Source organism: Sorghum bicolor, chromosome 6 (genome assembly GCF_000003195.3).
Source record: "Sorghum bicolor cultivar BTx623 chromosome 6, Sorghum_bicolor_NCBIv3, whole genome shotgun sequence".
Lineage (NCBI taxonomy): Eukaryota > Viridiplantae > Streptophyta > Magnoliopsida > Poales > Poaceae > Sorghum > Sorghum bicolor.
In genome coordinates this window covers 14,666,807-14,685,597 of record NC_012875.2, presented here as the reverse complement: position 1 = coordinate 14,685,597, position 18,791 = coordinate 14,666,807, and the positions used below count along the sequence as shown (strand labels likewise).

Genomic DNA, 18,791 nt, shown 5'->3' with positions numbered 1-18,791 from the left:
CGCTGATCGGAGCCCCGATTCCTGAGTTGTACAAAAGGTGACCCGTTGGCTCTCCGGCAGGGGATGCCTGGGTGAGTGCTAGGAATAATCCTCCAGCTGGATAGGAACTCGATTCGAATCGCCGTCTCTCCCGGTTAGTGAGAACTTGACAGAGCAGCGGCAAACGTAGCATTCACTAATGAATTTGGTTCATGATAATGATGATAGCAAGAAGAACATATGATGAATTTGATATGGTTATTATTGTTTGTAATAATCAAGTGATGTGTTGTAGTACAGGTGCTAACCTAGTGGTAGGCTGAGGATAAATAAATATGATGCTCTTAAAATAACTTAGTTGTACGTTAAGCTTTTGGCAAAAAGTGAGTCAACCAGCTCCACTTGAGATTTAGCCTTGCATGATCCTTGGTGTCTTTTATGTTGTACTAGACGGGTAAGTCTAGCTGAGTACATTCTCGTACTCAGGGTTTATTCCCACCTGTTGCAGATGACATCTTCTATGACGGTTTCTGCAAGACCTGTCTCCATCCCGCTGGGGATCAGGACTAACCGTTGGGCACGGTTCTCTAATCTTCTCGTCTATGATGCTTTTGGAAGGATGGCGTAGACTCTGGCAGTAACAAGAACTTGTGAACCGAACTTGAACAAGTGTGTGTAACTATTTTGCTTCCGCTACTTCGAACTTGGGTTGTAATAACTTAATGACTCCGATGTGGTGCCGCTTCGTCGGCAATGAATGACTATGTAACATTCGCTGTGTTTATGTTGGACTATTACGATCTTGGTTTGTTGCGAGTTGGTTTGAAGTCCTTCGTGATTTCGATTGACTACCGGGATTATATGGGCTCAAGTTTAGAAACTTGATTGCTTGGCGATCGTTTCTGCACTTGAACTCTTATAATTTGGTCGGTTCTGTGACAGCTGGCATCGGAGCAAGTTCAGCATTATAAATGCAGCATTTGTGTATTTAAAACAAAAGAGTTTTTAAATAAAATAGTGTAAAACAAATAATTAAGTTATGCCAGTGGTCGAATCCTCCTTGCCCACATAAGGACTCTAGGTGGCTATTTAAGTACTGACTTGGGGGGTTTTAATTATGCATCTCCGGCAGTACTCAGGTATGGATGTGTGATGACCGCACTATGCTACCCTGTGGTCTAATGGTGGAGGTAGCCTTCATATGTGAATTAGCCACATATGTCACTAGATTTAAATTATGCAACGTCGCACCTACGCCCTGGTAAGTGTGAGCTGTGAGAGCATGATCGTCCAAACGGCGGTCTAGGGGAGTGTTCGCGGTGGTTTTCTGGAGTGGTTACATGTCGAAACCATGGAACCACGAAAGAAACTTAATTGGGGAGTATTTAATTTCTCGGGTAGTTGTGGTGATATTGTTTGGGGCATGTTGGGCATGTTCGAGCAATGTGCACTTAGTTTACTGCTTTCTTGAGTGATATATATTGGGAACTGTTGGGCTGAAATGAAGTTTTCTGCAGGTACTCTAACAGCGCACGTGTAAACCGATAGTTATCGTATCGAGAGACGAATGTATGCCACCGTATATCTGTTAGAATATTAATTTTCTAAGTTTGTGAGGACGTACGGTTCGTGCATGCATCATGTCGCATTCATACATACATTCTGTCTACTCCTTCCCTTACAATTTCGTCCCTTTTTAATAAATAAATGTTGCTTAAACTAATCCTCTTTTACCCATGGTATTCCTATTCCTTTCCACAGATGGACGCACCCGCTTCACCCCGTCCCAGTGACACTTTCTTGCACGAGTTTGGCACTCCTACCCTGCTCTGGAGAGTGTTACAGACTGTTGGGTATACTGAGCCACCTCAGTATTCTTGGTGGGAGATGGAGAGCACAGGAGGGATTCAGTGGTTTGCTGTGCAGGGAGTTGTCCCTCCACATGGGGACAAGCCTGCATGGACAGGCTGGACTTGCAGCTCAGATGGGCAGACTCCCTGAGAGGCAGCTCAGGTTGCAGCCCAGACTATCCTGCTCGATATCTGTCAGAGGTGTGGTGATGAGCTGACGGGAGGACCAGCGGCCTCCATTCCTGGTGCTGACCCAGCAGCCGCGGAGTGGAAACAGGCTGACGGTTGTGCTCTGGTTCGAGGCAGGGGAGAGAGAGCTGAGAGCTCTAGTCCTACTATGAGTGCTATGATGGCTGTGCTCAAGCTGATCAGTCAGCGAGAGGGCACCTATGCACAAGTGATGGTGGCTGTTCGCAGGGCCCAGGAGATGCAGCGGAAGGCTGAAAAGCGTGCTCGCAAGTTTCGCAAGGAAGCTAGGCTCCTGGCGCAAGCTCAGAAGGACCGCAATGACTGGGAAGACATTGCGGAGTACCGGAGGCAGCAGTGGGTAAAGGCCATTAGAGAGAGAGATCATAAGCAGGATCAGATGAGCCAGTTAGCCAGAGAGAGGGAGACCTTGCAGGAGCGCTTGGTGCAGCTCACCCGTGAGAGGGATGCTGCACTCCGCGTGTCGGAGAATAGGCGCCAGGCGTGGGAGATGCACCGAGTTCAGTCGCTTGAGCGGGAGAACTATCTGCAGGATCAGATTGAGGCTGGTCTTGTGGAGATTCACCGCCTCAACAACTTGCTACACCCTATTCCTCGCCCTATACCCATGTATCCAGAGGTAGGACCTCAGGTGATTGTGGCCGATGATGATGGTATGGAGGTCGATGGACCAGCAGCGGCTGCACCACCTTTACACGAGGACGTGGAAGACGAGGAGCTTGAGCCGGTTAGCGACGAGGAGGGAGAAGCGATCTTCGACGCTGACTCGGAGGACGAGCCTGGAGTGTAGGGAGTAGTGGGTAGTGTGATGCAAGGATCTTTTGTAGTATGCCAGTCGGCTGTGATGCTTTTGTACCCATGTTGTAATCCGAAACTTGGACCTTGACTCATGGCAATGTACTGTGATGGTGTAATAACTTTGTGGACCCATGTGCAGTCTTAATATGACCGTTATGTTATGCCGATATTTTCTGTTGTGGTGCGTATTGCGGATATCTATGTCGTGTGTTGGATTGATGATGTTGTTTTGTGGAATGGAATTGTTGTGCCTTTCTGTAAAAGCTGTTCTCTCGAATACTTTCAGGCATGAATATAAGTTCTTCTACGGCAAATCTTGTCATCATCAATGCTCACTGACTGTGTCTTTACAGATGTCTCGTGGCACCCGAGGTGCGGAACAACGTGCAAACATGAATCCACCCCCTCCTCCTCCACCACCAAATCCAGCTGAACTGATGCAAATGATGGTGGAAAATCAGAGGATGCTCACTGAGACCATCAATCGGATGGCCAATCAGGGTGGTCGTAATGCACAGGAAGGGCCAGTTCCTAACCAGTACAGTAGCTTCAAGGACTTCATGGATATGAAGCCCCCACCTTTCAGAGAAGCTGAAGAACCCCTTCAAGCTGAAGAGTGGCTGAATACGGTAGAACAAAAGTTTCGCCTACTTCGGTTGACTGAAGGTTTGAAGGCAGAGTATGCAGCTCACCAACTGCAAGGTCCGGCAGGCATTTGGTGGAATCAGTACCGGGAAGCTCTTCCGGCTGACACGGTGATTGATTGGAATCTTTTCCGTGAGGCTTTCAAAGGGCATTTCATTCCTCCGGGTCTTATGGAGATGAAGCACACCGAGTTCATGCAGTTGACTCAGGGCAACAAGACTCTGAAAGAGTATTTGCATGCTTTCAATCACTTGTCTAGGTATGCTCCTAAGTTTGTGAACACAGACGAAAAAGATCGCTAGTTTCAAGCGGGGTTTGGGCCCCAAATTGCTGAAGACTATGGGCCGCACTAAGTGTGCAACTTTCAATGAGTTTGTCAGTGATGCTCTCACTCAAGAGAACTATAACACTGTGTACACTGCGACCAAGACTCGCAAGAGGGCTTTTGAGGCCGGTGCCGGGTTATCTCAGTCCAAGGCTCCATTGACAGCTAAGCCCCCATTCCGTGCTCCAACCCCCAACCAGCGATACCGCCCTCCGGTGAAGAAGACTCAGGCAAAGACGGGTTTTCGCAAGGGCTACTCTATTGCTCTTCCTAGGGGCAACACGGGTCCCAGCTATGCCAAGACTCCGCCTGCCAACCGTCCGTGCTGGAACTGCAATCAGACCGGACATTGGCAGAGCAACTGTCCTTACCCGCCAAAGAAGGGCAACCAAGGGAACGTTCGTCAGGGGCGTGTTCACTACACAACTGTGGAATCAATCCCTGCTGGTGAGGTAGTCACGGCTGGTAAGTTTCTGGTTAATCATCATGATGCACTCGTGCTTTTTGATTCTGGAGCATCACATTCTTTTGTGAGTTCTGAATTTGTGTCTAAGCATAGCATCAAGACCATCACACTTGATAAGGGCAGTTATTGTATTAGTGCTGCGGGAAATGATATTTCCACCAATCAAGTGGTTTTGGGGGCAACTCTGGAAATAGGAGGCCGTCAGTTTCTTGCTGATCTGGTTGTTCTACCCGGTGTGGGCATAGATGTAATTCTGGGGATGAAGTGGATGAGTGGCAATGGAGTTCTTATTGACACCACTACTCGTGTAGTGATGTTGAAAGACCCAAATACCAAGGAGGCATTTCTAGTGCAACTCCCTCGTGATATTCAAATCCGTAGCACTGTGAATGCAGTTACATCTAAGGCTATTCAGGATATTCCGGTGGTGTGTGAGTTTCCGGATGTTTTTCCTGATGATCTTCTTGGGCTTCCTCCGGATCGGGATGTGGAGTTCAAAATTGAATTGATTCCAGGAACCGCTCCTATCTCTAGAAGACCTTATAGAATGCCGCCCAATGAATTAGCTGAGCTTAAGACCCAACTAAATGAGTTGTTGAAGAAGGGTCTTATTCATCCTAGTTCTTCTCCTTGGGGTTGTCCGGCTATCTTTGTGAAGAAGAAGGATCAATCTTTGCGCATGTGTGTGGACTATCGTCCCTTAAATGCGGTGACTATCAAGAACAAATACCCTCTTCCTCGCATTGATATCTTGTTTGATCAGTTGTCTAAAGCTAAGGTATTCTCCAAGATTGATTTGCGATCTGGGTACCATCAGATCAAGATCCGTCCTGAAGATGTACCTAAGACGGCTTTCTCGACGAGGTATGGGTTGTATGAGTACCTTGTCATGTCCTTCGGTCTTACGAATGCACCTGCTCACTTCATGTATCTTATGAATTCGGTGTTCATGCCCGAATTGGATAAGTTTGTGGTGGTCTTCATTGATGATATCTTGGTATATTCTTGCAATGAAGAGGAGCATGCAGAGCATCTGCGGGTAGTGTTGTCGCGTTTGCGCGAACATCAGCTTTATGCCAAGTTTAGCAAATGCGAGTTTTGGCTGAAGAAAGTGCCTTTCTTGGGCCATGTCTTATCTGAAGAAGGCATATCGGTGGATCCAGCTAAGGTACAAGAAGTGCTGGATTGGAAGGTTCCAACTTCGGTACACGAGGTTCGGAGTTTTCTCGGTCTTGCTGGATATTACCGTCGATTCATTCCGGAGTTCTCCAAAATATCCAAGCCTATGACTCGTCTACTTTAGAAAGATGAAAAGTTTGTGTGGACACCTGAGTGTGAAGAGGCATTCCACAAGTTGAGGACATTGCTGACATCAGCTCCTGTCCTAGCTCAACCTGATATCGAGAGGCCTTTCGATGTCTTTTGTGACGCATCAGGCATTGGTTTAGGCTGTGTGTTGATGCAGGAAGGTCGTGTTATCGCATATGCCTCGCGCCAACTTCGAAAGCATGAGGTCAATTACCCTACTCATGACTTAGAATTGGCAGCGGTTGTTCATGCTTTAAAAATTTGGAGGCATTATCTGCTGGAAAATCTGTGTAACATCTACACCGATCATAAGAGCCTCAAGTATATCTTCACTCAACCTGAACTGAATATGCGACAGTGAAGGTGGCTTGAGTTGATTAAAGATTATAATCTCCAAGTGCACTATCATCCGGGCAAGGCAAACGTGGTGGCGGATGCCTTGAGTCGGAAAGCGCACTGTCACTCAATCCAAGTGGAAGATCCGTTGTTGTCACATCTTATGCATCCACTTGTGCTCAACCAGATTTCTCTAGAGAGTACCATTCGCAATCGAGTCATCGAATTGCAGCAGACAGATGTAGGCATCCACCATATAAAGAGGAAAATGAAAGAAGCAGAAACCAAGCATTTCCGGGTTGATGAAAACGGAATCCTTTGGTTCAAGGATCGACTTGTGGTCCCAAAAGACCGTGAGCTACGAAATCAGATCTTATCTGAAGCTCATTCATCCAAATTGTGTATCCATCCTGGTAGTAGCAAGATGTATCAGGATTTGAAACCTTTGTTTTGGTGGACAAAGATGAAAAAGGAGATAGCTGCTTTTGTCGCTCGTTGTGACAATTGTTGTCGTGTGAAGGCTGTACACATGAAAGCTGGTTTGCTTCAACCCCTGTCAATTCCTGGTTGGAAATGGGAAGAAGTCAGCATGGATTTCATCAGTGGACTCCCAATTTCTGTTAAGGGTTACGACTCCATCTAGGTGATTGTAGATCATTTGACCAAGGTTGCTCGATTTATTCCAGTCCGAACTGACTATCGTCCCCATCAGTATGCGGAGTTGTATTTCGAGCACATTGTTCGTCAGTATGGTGTGCCTCGAACAATCATATCTGATCGTGGACCACAGTTCACTGCTCGTTTTTGGGAATGTCTGCATGAGCAAATTGGTACTCATTTAGTCCGCAGCTCTGCTTATCATCCCCAAACAGCTGGTCAAACTGAACGAGTTAACCAGATCCTTGAAGATATGTTAAGGGCATGTGCTCTCTCATCAAAAGGTTCTTGGGTCAAGTGGTTGCCATTAGCAGAGTTCTCCTACAACAATAGTTATCAGGAGAGTATCAAGATGGCTCCATTTGAAGCCTTGTACGGTCGAAAGTGTCGAACCCCGTTGAATTGGGTAGAAGCTGGGGAGCGAAGATACTTCGGCATCGATTTCGTGAACGAAGCAGAGCAGAAAGTCCGTACTATCCAGCAACATCTGGAAGCTGCTCAAGCTCGTCAGAAAAGTTATGCCGACAAGAGAAGGAAGCCGATTGAGTTTTCAGTTGGTGACCATGTGTACATCAAGGTGTCTCCGATGAAGGGTGTACAAAGGTTCGGAGTCAAGCGAAAGCTTGCACCTCGCTATGTGGGACCTTATCGGATTCTCGAAAAGAAAGGAAATGTGGCATACAAAGTTCAACTCCCAGTTGCGCTTCGAGCTATTTTTCCTGTCTTCCACGTATCACAATTGAAGAAGTGCCTTCGTGTACCGGAGGAACGAGTGGAAATTCGAGATATCAAGTTGAAGTCAGACTTGGTGTATGAGGAGAAACCCGTAGCGATTCTTGATCGCAAGGAACGGGAGACGCGTAATCGGGTGGTTAAGCTCTACAAAGTGTTGTGGAGTAACCACGGGGAAGAAGATGCCACTTGGGAGACGGAGGATTATTTAAAAGAAGTTTACAAAACCTTCTTCGAAAATCAGTAAGCTTTCAAATCTCGGGACGAGATTTTTGTAAGGGGGAGGGCTGTAACACCCCAGTGTTATGGTTGCATCAAGCATGTGCATAGCATGAGCATCATCATTTACTCAAAGCATATCATGATCATCATCTATCTTGAGCCATGTCATTCTATGCAAAAATGTGTTTTAAATTGCTTAAATAGGCTTCTTATGCTTATGTTTGAGTGAACAATGTTTGTGTTTGTGCCCAATGCCTTGGTAATTTGTTTATCTATGCTTAACTTAATCTTGGGAACAATGTTCATGTTGATCACTTCTCCAAAATAATCACTTAAGTCATACTTATGCAAATAGGCCCTAGAAACCTCTTTTGCTTAGGCTTTTAAAAAGTGTTTCATAAAGTGTTTGCATGTCAAAACTTCCTACAGCAAAGTTGTAGCTAATTTTATAAGGAACAAAAGTTGTTTTATGGCCATCTCATGAAAATGATCACAAATAGCTCAAAAGTGGCCTACAAGGCAGATTTGGGGTGGTTTCCAATACTTAGAAAAATTTCTAAGTCCTGGGTGCTTTGCAGTTTGCTCGAGGGGGTGTTCTTCATCTTCCAGTTTGAATTCTAGGCCGAATCAAGCTTTGATCTTGTAAGCATTGTTGGAGTACTCGTGTAGCTCTCCAGCATGGAGCAATTAGCCAGCAAAATCATCGAGTGATTAGGGAGTAATCTGTCGTGCAAAACCGAGTTTCAGTCGGTTTGGGGAGACTGAATCGCGTCGTCGTCAGACAGGGGGAGCTCGCCGGTGTGCCGCGTGTCTGGACTCGTGGCGTCCGTACGTCGCCGTTGGCCCCGCCCGTCAGTCCTCCGCGCATCCTTCAGCTCGCCACGGCGCCCCCGGTCGCGTGGACAGCGCCATTCCACTCCCGGTATCCTCTCTCTCGCGCGCGTCGTCGTTTCCGCGTCGCCGCCGTTGCTTCGGCGAGCTCGCGCGCGCGCATCCCCGTGTCTCCGGTCAAGCAACTCCGTCCAGTGCTCCGCAAGCCTCTCCTCTCCACCGTCGTCAAGTTGGCTGCGACTGCCGAGCCTCGGTGAGCCCGCATTGCCTGCTCCGACGCGAGCTTACCTCGCCGGAGTTCCGCCATGGCCACCGGCGTCGTGGCCAGGGCTCTGTAGTCCACCATTCCTTCTCATTCTTGTCCCAAAAGCTTCGCTAGGTCTTGCTGTTGCTCGTCCGCGTTCTCTTCTGCTCTTTCTCCGGCCAGAGACGCCGGCGGTCGGCCGCGCACCACCGCCGTGCCGCCATTCGCGCGGGCAAGGTACCTAGGGTCCGGTAGAGTTAGGGTTTTGGGCACCGCTAGATGCGGAATGCAGTGGGGAGCACGATGGTGCCCTTGGCCAGCGCCGAGACCTCGCCGTCGACGAGATCTCCGGCGGTCAAGCCGCGCCTCTGCTTCCGGGTCGCTGGCAGGTGGGGTCCGTTGACGCGCGGGTCCCCTCTGTCAGTCTCTCTTTCTCCTTTGTTTAAATCAGGGTTTGAGCTGATTTTGTAAAAATCATATCTCTAGTTCTGCTGATCCAAAAATGTTGAAACAAATTTTGTGGTGTTTCTTGAGATGGCTAGTATTTAATAAAAATATAAAATGAACCATGCTTTCTGAGAAATTATTTATTAAGGATTTAATCTTGTTATTCATGGATAAATGCATATCTCTTGTTATACTGCTTAGTTTACTCTGAAATTTTTATGGTGGCCTTTGCATGGCATTAGAGTGCTCTGATAAATATTTCAGTATTTTTGGAGCACTGCAGCTTTGTTATGTAATTTATGATTGAAATGTGGCTTGTTTTCTTGTTTAAATTATATAAATTAATTGGTGCTTATGCTAGTGCTCTACTTTGGTAGTAAACAGGTTTATGGTATCCCTAAGACATAAATAATCTGAAATCTGTTGTTTGGCATAATATAAGTCATGTTTCTGAATTTATGAAATAAACACCTAGGCACATGTTAAATACATATCTTTATTTTGGTATGTGCTTTTGCTCTGAAATTTTTCTGGTGATACTTTGATGATGTCCTTGTGCTTCTATAATTTTTGTAGATTTTTCTGAGCACTTTGACTAATATCTTGTAATTATGCTTCTTTCTAGAATTAATTAATAAATGTCTTGTTAAATAAATGTTTGGAAGTCTTCATCTGGTGTTCTGGTAACCTTGTAATATGTTTGTGCTCATAGTTCTTGTGGTTGGCATGGTTTGTGTTTCGATCATGTCATTAAATAATTAACTATAGGGTTAAATGCTGTTCTGGACAGCAAGGGAGCAATTTAACTGTTACTCAATGATAACTTGACTTTCTGTGAAACTTGTCTAAATCAAAGTTGTTCTAAATTTGTTGAACTAGCTGTGGTTTAAATTTGAGGTCATTTGGCCAAGTAGTTTCAAAGTTATAGCTGTTCCAAGTTGGGTTCCAGAAATAGGTGTTCTCTGTTTTTCTGGGACAGAACCTGGAACTTTGTTTAAATGACCAGTTTCTTTTATGAATCTTGCTGTCATATTTGAAGATGAGTTGTAGACAATTTCATAAGCTTTCCAGAATGTCCTTACTCATGTTTGTTGGACCTGTCTATCTTTTGTTATGATTTATTTACTGAGCATACTTATTTTGTGTTGTTTGCTGCTTTAGTGTCATGATAGGTTTTGGGCTATGTTAACTTATTTATTTATGTGAGTAGTATAACTTTTGCTCCGTAAATGAGTGCCCAGTAGGTTGCTTGTGTTAATAAGCATTCATCGTTAGCATGTGCATCTTCTTATTGTTCGAGCATGCAATAGGTGCACCGGACGTGGCAGTTTCCTTCGAGCTCCAAGCGAACCCCGAAGGCCAGGAAGGCAACCAGGAGGTGGAGGTCCAGCAAGGCGGACTCGAAGAGCCCGAAGAAGAAGTTGAGTGCCGGAATCACGAGCCGGCATCGTTCGTGAAAGGCAAGCCCCGGAGCATTCTAAGTCTCCTCTATTTTCGAAAGTTTACTTAATATGTTATATCTATTGATGCATTACGTATAGGAGTTGTGATGAAACTGTTGCTGCATTTTACTCTATCCTTGTCCAGATAACTCACCCTCCCTGGTTATAGAGTTAGGATCGAGTAGTAGCTTAGCTATGCTTTAATCGGTAGAAGTCGGGTGATATCCTGTCATCCGCGCGCTATAGGGTTGTGTCGGATCACGATGGTCTATATGTGCTATCGTGGATGGAACCTGAGTAAATTGACTTAAGCCGGGCGGAGTTTTGCAAGTGTGTAGTAACTCTGTCTGTGGCAGCTAAGGACCGATCGTTGTACGTCCTCTTGTCATGTTGAACGCATGCCTAACACTTAGTTGGCCGGATAACTCGTTCCGACCGCGAAGCCGAGTAGTATGACTCAGGCCGGAAGACCGGCAAGTATAAAGTGCGCACTACCGGAGGAAGTGCGGTGTGCGGGGGACCATTGGCGTAAGACCAAAGGCAGGTGAGTTAAAATTCCTGACCTCCCTGGCAGAGTGGTAGCCCTGGGAGTGCGGCGCTGATCGGAGCCCCGATTCCTGAGTTGTACAAAAGGTGACCCGTTGGCTCTCCGGCAGGGGATGCCTGGGTGAGTGCTAGGAATAATCCTCCAGCTGGATAGGAACTCGATTCGAATCGCCGTCTCTCCCGGTTAGTGAGAACTTGACAGAGCAGCGGCAAACGTAGCATTCACTAATGAATTTGGTTCATGATAATGATGATAGCAAGAAGAACATATGATGAATTTGATATGGTTATTATTGTTTGTAATAATCAAGTGATGTGTTGTAGTACAGGTGCTAACCTAGTGGTAGGCTGAGGATAAATAAATATGATGCTCTTAAAATAACTTAGTTGTACGTTAAGCTTTTGGCAAAAAGTGAGTCAACCAGCTCCACTTGAGATTTAGCCTTGCATGATCCTTGGTGTCTTTTATGTTGTACTAGACGGGTAAGTCTAGCTGAGTACATTCTCGTACTCAGGGTTTATTCCCACCTGTTGCAGATGACATCTTCTATGACGGTTTCTGCAAGACCTGTCTCCATCCCGCTGGGGATCAGGACTAACCGTTGGGCACGGTTCTCTAATCTTCTCGTCTATGATGCTTTTGGAAGGATGGCGTAGACTCTGGTAGTAACAAGAACTTGTGAACCGAACTTGAACAAGTGTGTGTAACTATTTTGCTTCCGCTACTTCGAACTTGGGTTGTAATAACTTAATGACTCCGATGTGGTGCCGCTTCGTCGGCAATGAATGACTATGTAACATTCGCTGTGTTTATGTTGGACTATTACGATCTTGGTTTGTTGCGAGTTGGTTTGAAGTCCTTCGTGATTTCGATTGACTACCGGGATTATATGGGCTCAAGTTTAGAAACTTGATTGCTTGGCGATCGTTTCTGCACTTGAACTCTTATAATTTGGTCGGTTCTGTGACAAATGGCGTTCGATACAATCCTGATAAGATGGTACATCTAGCAGATGGTGAAGCTTGGAAAAGCTTTAATGCCAACCATCGTGACAAAGATGAAGAGGCACGTAATGTACGTGTTGCGCTAGCAATGGATGTGTTTAATCCTTATGGAATGATGTCGGCCCCATACACTTGTTGGCCCGTGTTCGCTATCCCCCTCAATCTCCCCCCTGGGGTCCTACTTCAACGGCAAAACATATTCTTGACGTTGATAATTCCTGGACACCCGGGAAACAAAATGGGTGTGTACATGCAGCCTGTTTATGATGAGTTGATCAAGGATTGGAATGAAGGCGTATTGACTTACAACCAAGCTACAAAGAAGAACTTCAGAATGTATGTTTGGTACCAGTACTCCATGCATGACTTCCTAGCGTATGGGATATTTGCCGGCTGGTGTGTCCATGGGAAGTTTCCATGCCTGATATGCAAGACAGCTATACAATTCATTTGGTTGAAGAATGGTGGCAAGTTCTCATTGTTCGACAAGCATCGACAGTTCCTCCCTCTTGACCATGCATTCAGAGGAGACATCAAGAACTTCACGAAAGGTGTCACGGTGACCGATCCTATACCTTAAAAAATGACTAGTGCCCAAGTTCATGCTTAGATAGATGCTCTCATGGTCCCAATGCAGAAAAATAATCCAAAGAAGGGTAAAAGAATGAAAGTTAATCCAAAGAAAGATGAGCCAAACAAAGATCGCTTTGTGGGCTATGGTGTGAAACATATGTGGACTCATAAGTCGGGGTTGGAGAGGCTTCCCTATTTTGATGACCTTCGCCTTCCACACAACATAGATGTAATGCACATTGAGAAGAATGTCGCTGAAGCACTTTGGGCAACACTCATGGACATTCCTGACAAGACAAAGGACAACCCTAAGGCCAGAGTGGACATGGCAACACTATGTGACAGACCAAAGCTACAAATGATGCCTCCAAGAGATGGCAAATCATGGAAAAGACCTAAGGCCGATTACGTCTTGGAAAAGGCGCACAGGACAAAAGTGATAGAATGGATGCAGACGTTAAGTTTCCCTGATGGGTTTGCAGCGAATCTGAGGAGGGGAGCAAACCCAGATACTTGCCGAGTCTTAGGGATGAAGAGTCATGACTTCTATATATGGATTGAGCGGCTTCTTCCTTCGATGGTTCGAGGCTGCGTCCCTGAGCATGTCTGGAAGGTGCTGGCAGAGTTGAGCTTTTTCTTCCGCCAACTTTGTGCCAAGGAGATATCTTTGAAAGTGGTTGAGGAGTTGGAAAAAACAGCACCCGAGTTACTCTGTAAGATGGAGAAGATCTTTCCACCTGGCTTTTTCTTGTCGATGCAGCATTTGATTTTGCACCTCCCGAATGAGGTACGATTGGGGGGCCCATGCAGAACCATTGGTGCTATCCAATCGAGAGATGTCTAAAGACTGTTCGCCAAAAATGTGGAAACAAAGGTAGGATTGAAGCTTCCATTGCAAAGGCATTCATTCGTGAGGAGGTGTCAAACTTCACAACATCATACTATAGTGAGAACCATCCAAGCGTGCATAATCCACCCTCTCGTTACAACGAGGATGAAAATGAATCGACCCTTAGCCTATTCAAAGGGCAACGCGGGAGATCAAGTGGAGCAGCCACAAAGTTCTTGACCAATGCAGAGTGGCGCAAGATCATGCTCTACGTGTTGACAAACCTTGACGAAGTCGACAAGTATCAGAGGTAAATTCTCGATGAACTTGTTACATACTTCGTAAATTTTCTGCATCCAACCTTGTTGCTTGTTGGTGTAGGGAATTTTTTGATCAATACTGGCATCATTCAAGGCCACCTTCTGACCATGAACAAGAGACCCTTCTTCAACATAGTTCACCTGATTTCATTACATGGTTCCAAAGAAAGGTACCTTCTGACCAACTTGGCTCGTTCCAAGTTTGGTGTTTCTAGTTGCCTAATTTCTTTTCTCATGCTTGAGCTTGCAGTGCCAAAGTGATTTGACTATAAGTGCTGAACTACAACAAGTGGCTAGAGGCTTTGACTATAAGGTCTCGTCATTTAACGCTTATGATGTGAATGGATATCGCTTTCATACCACAAGCTACGAGAAGAATCGGCCCAATCCAAGGACGACGAATACCGGAGTATTTACGCCTGGAGAAGTTGAGCCAGGTGCTGAGCAAGAGGACTATTATGGCATAGTTGAAGAAATATATGAGCTCCAATACCATGGAGAAAAAGCACCTAAGCCAGTCATATTCAAGTGCCAGTGGTTTGATCCTGCAATATTGAAAAAGTCCCCTAAACTTGGGATAGTCGAAACTAGACAGGACATCTTCTATCCAGGAGAAGATGTATATATTGTGGCTCAACAAGCTAGACAAGTTTATTATTGTCCATATGCATGCAAAGCTGACCCACGTCTTCAGGGTTGGTATATTGTGCACAAGGTATCACCACATGGTAAATGTCCTCGCCCAAACGATGATGACTACAACTTGAACCCACCCACGCATGACGAGGAGTTCTATCAACAAGACGAGGGGCTACCAGGGATGCTCGAGATAGACTTAACCGGAAAGATTGAAATGGAAGTAGACGAGGAATGGGTTGTTGACAAGGAAGCTGCAGATGAGGTGCATGATCCGAGAGACTTGAAAATGCTTGAGGGACTACAACTAGACAATGACAATGATGAGGATGAGGCCGTTGACAATTTGGAGGCTCTTGATAGTGATGACGATAGCTATTGTCGAGATAATCCCGATCATGAAGAATAATAGAAATACATGTAATATGTTATTTTGTAATTACATTTTACTTATTTTGCATCCTTTGCTAAGTACTTCTCATTTATCTATACTAATACTACTTTATTCTTTTTAATTGCAGGTGATGGGGCCCACTAGGAGGTGTCGCTTGGCTTACTCGAGACCGAGGGACACGCCAACGGTTCAGGAGATTAGACAGAGACGGAGCCGTCAGAGAGGAAGAGGAGGGCGAGAGGCAGGCCCAGGCTAGAGCCATCGACTGACCACGACCTTGGCTCCTCTCGCTCTTCTAGGGGCGACGACGTCCCTCCACAGATGTACAATGAGGAGGTCTCGCCCGAGTCCGAGGAGGGGGTTCCACACACGTCTGAGGAGGGGGTAGGGGGTTCGACTTCCTCCAGTGCCTCAAAACCCTATAAGCGAGGTCCCAGCCAGCTCCCGAAGCGACCCATTCCTATTGACCGCCGCCCACTGATTGCACCCGAGGGGGATAAGTAAGTAATTTCATATGTTCTTCATTTGATATTTTGAAAAATCATACTAGCTATTGTTAACCACTTATGCAGGAACTGGATACTTGTGGAGGATGGGGGCGAGGCTCGCAATGTCAATGGGATCCTGGGACTTTTGTGCAGGGAACACTTCCCTCGCCTAGTGTACAAGTCAGAGGAGGATGTGGACGGAGAGATACCCTTGTTCGACCAGTACGCTCTCTTCCCCGCCAGTGCTCCATATAGAAACTTGGCAGATCAGGTGATTACAGAGTTGTGGGTAAGCCTTTCTCGCTCTATGGCCCTCAATTCATTGAATTCATTGTACATTCTTAAAATAAAATAATGGATACCTTGTGTCTTGTGTCTTTATGCAGGACTACTTCAGATGCTAGCCAGGACAGGAGGAAAGGGCGTATTAGGTGGCTTACGTTTCCTATAAAAGGTGTGTCTCTGACTTGTATTACGAGTCTCGCTTGCAGGCGCACATTGACTACAATGCCACCTACCGTCATAGAAGAATCAACAAACCTCAGTCAAGAAGAGAGATTCTAACAAGGGAGCAGTATCTTCAGGTAAATATAAAACATCTCCTATTGATCCCTTTTCAAATTAACTATGCCTAATTTGATCTTCTGATGGCTTGTAGGTGATTCCAAGTTGGTGCGCCACCTATCCCAATTGCTGGGCTGCTATAGTGGACAAATGGTTGGACACGGACTGGCAGAAGTAGCACCAAGAGAAAAGCGAGCACCGTATGCTCATGCTAGGTGTCTCTCACCATCAGGGTAGCGCGAGCCTCAGCAAATACAACAAGACTTATGTAAGTCTCCACCACTTGTCTAATCTAGCCATGCTAAATTCTACATGATTGCAAACCACATGTTGTCTATATTGTAGGAGGCAGCGCACGGTGGCTAGCCAATTAGCCAACTCATGGCGTATGCTCTGGCCCACATGGGCCCGACAAAGTCCAACATCGAGTACAACCCTGATGCAGGCCCAGAGGTGTACACTAACTCTAGCGTCTACACCCGTCTCAGTTCGTACACGGAGGCATCGAACTTAGTCCATGTGTCGGACTACGATCCGAGGACCGAGGAGCGCCTTGATCCTGAGCTAGTGATGAGGATTGGGCAAGCTAAGAAGCATGGACGATTCTACATTTGCAACGGCATCCTTGAGACAGGTTGTACTCCTCCTCTTAACCGCCTACGAGCAGCGAGCACGAGCTCTAGCGTGCCCATAAGCCAACGGCGACAGCGGTGGAGGCACTATAGGTAAGTATTCCAGTTTCATTCATCGTTCTTTCAATTTTACGTTCCTTACCTTTGCATTATTGAAACATTAGGTTCAAATGTTGTAGGCCGAGCTGTTAGCACTTCGGGCCCAGCAGGAGGCCCAGTTGGCTGAGCGAGAGGCTGAGCGAGCCGAGCGGGAGGCCGAGCGTCAGAGGATACAAGCTTTGGAGGCCCAACAAGAGGGTTTGCTCAAGTTCATGCAACAACTTGGGCAACAACAAGGTTGGGAGATCCCAGCACAGCTGCTTGCACCACCACCACCACCATATCGTCGAGAGTCTACTCCGGTGAGTATGAGTATGGATGTTTTACTTTCTTTGCTCATACTTAGACTAAAACCTAGTGATGGCCTTCGTGCTGGATTTGTTGATGAGTTGGCCTTCGTGCTGGATTTGTTGATGTGTTGGCCATCGTGCCAGAAATGTGGTTGTCGGCCTTCGTGTCGACGTTTCTCTTGCAGGTTTTGGAAACCTCCCCGTGCAGGGGAGGTGCTGCCGAAATTTCCAATTTTTCTTTACACTCTTTACATTTTTATTTGTCACTCACATCCAATGCCCTCTCTTTTGTAGCATGCATCAGGGGCGGCGTCCAACCATGTCGGAGGGTCGCCAGGATCGCATGGTGTGCTATGCACACCTAGACCGTCGCCGGGATCGCAAGGTGGGGCGTCCCAACCCTCGCCGGGATCGCACACTGGACAGTCGTCGTGAGCTGCCTTGGGAGTTGTTTTTATGAATTAAACTTGTGAACTTGGAATAATATGTACTCTTGAACGTGTGGTTTGTAATATATTTTGAATTTCGTATAAATTTGGTCATTTGTGATATATATAAATGTGGTTTGTGATATATTGCTATTGATTTTTAGATTGTGATATATATATATATATGCTTTGTTGATTAAATGAAAAAGCAAAAAAAAGAATTTTCAAAGTGGCTTCCCCGAGTGCACAAGCCTTGGCTCACGGAGAAGAAGGTGCCTTCCCCGAGTGCCTGGGAAGTGGCTCTCGGGGAAGAGGCTGTCTTCCCCTAGTGTTTGGGCTGCAGCTCTCGGGGAAGAGGGTCTCTTCCCCGAGTGCCTGGGCTGCGGCTCTCGGGGAAGAGGGTGTCTTCCCCGAGTGTTGCACTCGAGGAAGATTTTTTTTTAAACAAGTAAACGGCGCCGGCTACCACCAACGGCATCAACTCTTCTCCTAGTGCTAGGACGGCTCCCGGGAAAGCCTTCCCCGAGTGTATGATTTTTGGCTCTCAGGGAAGACGCCTTTCTCGTGAAGAGATACCCCGGGCAGTCTTCCCCGAGTGTTGCACTCGAGGAAGGCTTCCCCGAGTGCAACTAAGCCTTCCCCAAGTGCATTTGACACTAAGGGAAGCCAGTGCCTCCCGTAGTAACATAGTGCATGGATGAGACAAGAAACTATTTCTACAAGACAGTCAACATCATCCAAGAACATGTAACCAAATTAAGCATCTATTGGATTCTCTTCTATAAGTTGTTATCATTATGAACCAGCAAACTAACATGATGCTTCAAAGATACACCAAACACTACTTATTTTATGTATCTTATGTATAGCAAGGTTTAATTGATTTAACCATTATTAGACCTACAACAGTAGCAGTTACTTCTGATCATCAATAAATTCCACAAAAATTACAGCAGGTCACTGGTCAATTATGAAGTATACCACAAAATTTTCATAATATTTGGACAGATAGTTTGGTCTACACAAAAACACAAGTTTATTCAATATAAATAAGTGTAAATACCCCACTGGTGATTAAGTGTCAAACAAAAGATTTGATATTTTCATAAATTACATACTAACATAAGAAATACCCACAAAAAATTCTAGATTAATTGCATGATCCAATTATTTGTTAAAAATCATAAACCACTGCCATGCAAGCATTTAAATCACCATAATTTAATTTATACAGAAAATATTGTGTGACATATTTTTCCCAGAGACTAAACATCCAGGCAAAGCTAACAAAGCAAGAATCACTTTTTCTGAGTTATATTCTAATTACTATGTATTTTCTAATTATCAGCAAAAACATGGAATAATTATATTTACACAGAAAAGTTGTACAAACATGACATGCAATTACACGAAACTGTAGATCTAGATTTATGGAGTACATCATATTTTATTTCATCATTTTTGGAGCCATAGATCTGAAGGTATAAATTTTACATGT

General features: G+C 45.6%; 1 long non-coding RNA gene across 1 annotated transcript; it reads left to right on the top strand.

Annotated features, from left to right (window-relative positions):
* LOC110436615 lies at positions 14,924-17,438 on the top strand. The gene is made up of 7 exons (XR_002454423.1): positions 14,924-15,292; positions 15,365-15,569; positions 15,667-15,864; positions 15,939-16,112; positions 16,190-16,569; positions 16,656-16,877; positions 17,160-17,438. It is a non-coding gene; the product is annotated as an uncharacterized LOC110436615 (long non-coding RNA).